The sequence below is a fragment of the Balaenoptera acutorostrata genome, chromosome 7, assembly GCF_949987535.1.
Source record: "Balaenoptera acutorostrata chromosome 7, mBalAcu1.1, whole genome shotgun sequence".
Classification (NCBI taxonomy): Eukaryota; Metazoa; Chordata; class Mammalia; order Artiodactyla; family Balaenopteridae; genus Balaenoptera; species Balaenoptera acutorostrata.
Genome location: NC_080070.1, coordinates 51964265 through 51970264, shown reverse-complemented (window position 1 = coordinate 51970264; position 6000 = coordinate 51964265).

Genomic DNA, 6000 nt, shown 5'->3' with positions numbered 1-6000 from the left:
GAAAAATCAGTCATTAACAGCCAGGAAATGACTTCCTCATCCATCAGAACACTGCTCAGCCATGTTTCAGCTTTTTCCCCCTTTCCCTGTGTAATTATTCTCATCCACCACTGATTACAGTTTATAATAGCCATAATTCTCTCCGAATCAATCATTACTTCACTTTACCACGAGGTTACCAGAAGAAACATGAGGGAATGCAGATAGCCCCGGCTGGGTTTTATTTTTTGGAAATTGCCTGCTTTTGTCTGGATCTCATTTAATCATCTGGATGTTCAAAGAAAAGCTAAGATTTTAATTCAAAGGCACTTTTTTTCTACTTGCCCTTAACTCTTTTTTTTTTTTTTTAAGAGGAAATGATGGCTGGTTAGCGGAGGCTAATGCTGTGCAAAATCTGCCACTGGTATTGTTTGGAGTGACTGGTGGGGGACACAGTGGGGATTCTTGTCGTGCATCCATATGCTTCTTTGGCACTTTACCTTCCTGAATGTGGTTCAGGCTACCCATCCTGAGTGGTTTCCGGGAAGGTTCAAGAATTGTTATTTCCCTCCTTGGACCAATTAGAGCAAAAATTCCTACTGGGAAAAACAAAGTTTTTTCTTACACATTCTGGAGAGGTATGACAATCAGTCATGTACAACTTAGTGAGAATTTAAGACAGTTCAGTTTTATTTAGTATTTACCAGACTTACTATGTTCAATATAATCTGCCAGTGCTTTGGTAAGTTAAAAGAAAAAAAGAATACCATCTAGTCCTCACATCCAAAGCTCACACGGTAATGGGAAGTGGTAGGAAGATAAACATAAAAATAACCATTTCAGCATTCATCACATGTGCCTTGGATTTGGGGGTACAGAGTGCATCAGGAAAATGAGGAGAAGAGGCTATTTTTGTGCTAGGGATCTTAGAATTCCTAGAGGAAATGTGATTTGAGCTGAACCTTGGAGGAGGGGAAGGATTTGAACAAGTAATCATTCCAGGAAGGGGCAGCAGAAATTAATCACAAAGGCCTGGGAGGTGAAGAAAAGATTAGGGAGACCAGTGCCCAGGAGGAAAAGCCCAGAATAGTAGAATGACTGGGGGACATGGGATGGTGTGAAGGCCCAATGGCTGGCTGCAGCATCACGTTACCCCCAGGAAAGCTTCAGAGAACCACATAAGCTCTTCTCAGGGAGTTCTAGAAATACTTGCTGAAGCAGCATTGGCAAACACGAGAGGATAGTGCAAAACATCACATAATTCAGAATATATTACTGGAAATGTGACGTCATGGTTAGTGAAGTTTGGGACCTACTAGTTATGATGATGAAAGGAGTAATTTTACAATATTGGACCCCCATCAAAAAAAAAAGTGGTCTTTTCTAACCCAAACAAAACCAGGTTGAAGTTGAAGCTCTAACAAAAGACATTTTATTTTTAAAGTTTCAAAATATTAACATAATGTTTTGGAAGTACTGGATCAGCATCAACAGCGAATGTTCTCAGGCCTATTTACACAAAGGAAAGGTTGAATCAGTGGTGGGAGTGGAGGCAGCACACTTGACCTTGCATCCCTCCTTACTAGTACACCGTTGGTTTACTGGGGGAACCTATGAACTCTCATAAAGCTCCTTTCACCCTCATTTGCCATATTCACATGTATAAGAGACATGAAATAATTTATGCAGCAAAAGCCCAGGGGTCTGTGGTCTGGGGGAAAATGTTCCAGGTAGCTGCTAATATGGAAGTTATTTACTTTCCCCAAACAGCCTGGGTGGTCCATGTCAGTGGTTTCCAGCTTTTTTATTTCATGAGCTGGTAAAAATAACTTAAAAAAAAAAATTGAGTGGTAGTGGGGGGGAACATGGCTTTGCCTACTTTTTATTTTTCCAAGTCAGGCCATAAAAATAAAAAACCACTCCCATCTACTGTCTCTATTGTTTCACACACACAAAAAGCACATCTTGATACCCCAAACATAAGCAAACCATAATCTCAGCACAGAGGATAATCCTTTCAATTAAAAGCTTTGTTGAAAAAAATCTCACTTCATCATCCTTACTTATCTCATTTTGCAACAGAATGCTCAAAGATGCATTTTTGAAGGGCTTGTGCTCCCTGAGAAGTTCTGATCTGTGTGAGTTCTCTCTCTGGCTGCTAGAAGGTAGCTCAGAGAAACACAGTTCTGAGGTCTCTTCTGTGGACACGCATAGGAAGAAATAAAAGGAACCACCTCATTGTCCAGCATTGTCCAAATTGATGAGGAAGCAAATAGACTGCATTCTCAACTTAAACTCCCAATGTGATATTTGAAAACAGCAGGAGACAGAGGCTGAGAAATCGGTCTTTTCATTAATATATCGGCCCTGTTAAGGAGCCTGTTATGACCCAGGCTTTTAGGCTTTTTGTGGATGAGGACCTGTGGGGCGTTGAAGACGAGCCAAGTACACGAAATTAGGACAAGAACGTCTTAAAAGGTTGGAACAGAACCTGGCCAGAAACATCTCCTTTTGTTTTTTTAACATCTTTATTGGAGTATAATTGCTTTACAATGGTGCGTTAGTTTCTGCTTTATAACAGAGTGAATCAGCTATACATATACATATATCCCCATATCTCCTCCCCCTTGCTTCTCCCTATCCCACCCCTCTAGGTGGTCACAAAGAACTGAGCTGATCTCCTTGTGCTATGCGGCTGCTTCCCACTAGCAATCTGTTTTACATTTGGTAGTATATATGTGTCCATGCCACTCTCTCACTTCGTCCCAGCTTACCCTTCCCCCTCCCCGTGTCCTCAAGTCCATTCTCTACGTCTGCATCTTTATTCCTGTCCTGCCTGTAGTCTCTTCAGAACCTCTTTTTTTTTCTTGATTCCACATATATGTGTTAGCATACGGTATTTGTTTTTCTCTTTCTGACTTACTTCACTCTGTATAACAGTCTCTAGGTCCATCCACCTCACTACAAATAACTCAATTTCGTTTCTTTTTATGGCTGAGTAATATTCCATTGTGTATATGTGCCACATCTTCTTTATCCATTCATCTGTTGATGGACAATTAGGTTGCTTCGATATCCTGGCTTTTAAATAGAGCTGCAGTGAACATTGTGGTACATGACTCTTTTTGAATTATGGTTTTCTCAGGGTATATGCCAGTAGTGAGATTGCTGGGTCGTATGGTAGTTCTATTTTTAGTTTTTTAAGGAATCTCCATACTTTTCTCCATAGTGGCTGTATCAATTACATTTCCACCAACAGTGCAAGAGGGTTCTCTTTTCTCCACACCCTCTCCAGCATTTATTGTTTGTAGATTTTTTGATGACGGCCATTCTGACCAGTGTGAGGTGATACCTCATTGTAGTTTTGATTTGCATTTCTCTAATGATTAGTGATGTTGAGCATCCTTTCATGTGTTTGTTGGCAATCGGTATATCTTCTTTGGAGAAATGTCTATTTAGGTCTTCTGCCCATTTTTGTACTGGGTTGTTTGTTTTTTGGATATTGAGCTGCATGAGCTGCTTGTATATTTTGGAGATTAATCCTTTGTCAGTTGCTTCATTTGCAAATATTTTCTCCCATTCTGAGGGTTGTCTTTTCATCTTGTTTATGTTTTCCTTTGCTGTGCAAAGGTTTTTAAGTTTCATTAGGTCCCATTTGTTTATTTTTGTTTTTATTTCCATTTCTCTAGGAGGTGGGTCAAAAAGGATCTTGCTGTGATTTGTGTCATAGAGTGTTCTGCCTATGTTTTCCTTTAAGAGTTTGATAGTGTCTGGCCTTACATTTAGGTCTTTAATCCATTTTGAGTTTATTTTTGTGTATGGTGTTAGGGAGTGTTCTAATTTCATTCTTTTACATGTAGCTGTCCAGTTTTCTCAGCACCACTTATTGAAGAGGCTGTCTTTTCTCTGTTGTATATTCTTGCCTCCTTTATCAAAAATAAGGTGACCATATGTGCATGGGTTTATCTCTGGGCTTTCTATTCTGTTCCATTGATGTATATTTCTGTTTTTGTGCCAGTCCCATACTGTCTTGATTACTGTAGCTTTGTAGTATAGTCTGAAGTCCGGGAGCCTGATTCCCCCAGCTTCGTTTTTCTTTCTCAAGATTGCTTTGGCTATTTGGTGTCATTTGTGTTTCCATACAAATTGTGAAATTTTTTGTTCTAGTTCTGTGAAAAATGCCATTGGTAGTTTGATAGGAATTGCACTGTATCTGTAGATTGCTTTGGGTAGTATAGTCATTTTCACAGTGTTGATTATTCCAATCCAAGAACATGCTATATCTCTCCATCTGTATCATCTTTAATTTCTTTCATCAGTGTCTTATGGTTTTCTGCACACAGGTCTTTTGTCTCATTAGGTAGGTTTATTCCTAGGTATTTTATTCTTTTTGTTGCAATGGTAAATGGGAGTGTTTCCTTAATTTCTCTTTCAGATTTTTCATCATTAGTGTATAGGAATGCAAGAGATTTCTGTGCATTAATTTTGTATCCTGCCACTTTACCAAACTCATTGATTAGCTCTAGTAGTTTTCTGGTAGCATCTTTAGGATTCTCTATGTATAGTATCATGTCATCTGCAAACAGTGACAGCTTTACATCTTCTTTTCTGATTTGGATTCCTTTTATTTCCTTTTCTTCTCTGATTGCTGTGGCTAAAACTTCCAAAACTATGTTGAATAATAGTGGTGAGAGTGGGCAACCTTGTCTTGTTCCTGATCTTAGAGGAAATGCTTTCAGTTTTTCACCATTGAGAATGATATTGGCTGTGGGTTTGTCATATATGGCCTTTATTATGTTGAGGTAAGTTCCCTCTATGCCTACTTTCTGGAGGGTTTTTATCATAAATGGGTGTTGAATTTTGTCAGAAGCTTTTTCTGCATCTATTGAGATGATCATATGGTTTTTATTCTTCAATTTGTTAGTATGGTTTATCACATTGATTGATTTGCATATATTGAAGAATCCTTGCATTCCTGAGAATAACCCCACTTGATCATGGTGTATGATCCTTTTAATGTGCTGTTGGATTCTGTTTGCTAGTATTTTGTTGAGGATTTTTGCATCTATGTTCATCAGTGATATTGGCCTGTAGTTTTCTTTCTTTGTGACATCTTTGTCTGGTTTTGGTATCAGGATGATGGTAGCCTCGTAGAATGAGTTTGGGAGTGTTCCTCCCTCTGCTCTATTTTGGAAGAGTTTGAGAAGGATATGTGTTAGCTCTTCCCTAAATGTTTGATAGAATTCTCCTGTGAAGCCATCTGGTCCTGGGCTTTTGTTTGTTGGAAGATTTTTAATCACAGTCTCAATTTCAGTGCTTGTGATTGGTCTGTTTATATTTTCTATTTCTTCCTGGTTCAGTCTTGGAAGGTTGTGTTTTTCTAAGAATTTGTCCATTTCTTCCAGGTTGTCCATTTTATTGGCATGTAGTTGCTTGTAGTAATCCCTCATGATCCTTTGTATTTCTTCAGTGTCAGTTGTTACTTCTCCTTTTTCATTTCTAATTCTATTGATTTGAGTCTTCTCCCTTTTTTCTTGATGAGTCTGGCTATTGGTTTATCTTCTCAAAGAACCAGCTTTTAGTTTTATTGATCTTTGCTATTGTTTCCATCATTTCTTTTTCATTTATTTCTGATCTGATCTTTATGATTTCTTTCCTTCTGCTAACTTTGGGGTTTTTTTGTTCTTCTTTCTCTAATTGCTTTAGGTGTAAGCTTAGGTTGTTTATTTGAGATGTTTCTTGTTTCTTGAGGTAGGATTGTATTGCTGTAAACTTCCCTCTTAGAACTGCTTTTGCTGCATCCCATAGGTTTTGGGTCATCGTGTTTTCATTGTCATTTGCTTCTAGGTATTTTTTGATTTCTTCTTTGATTTCTTCAGTGATCTCTTGGTTATTTAGTAGTGTATTATTTAGCCTCCATGTGTTTGCATTTTTTACAGATTTTTTCCTGTAATTGATATCTAGTCTCATAGCGTTGTGGTCGGAAAAGATACTTGATACAATTTCAGTTTTCTTAAATTT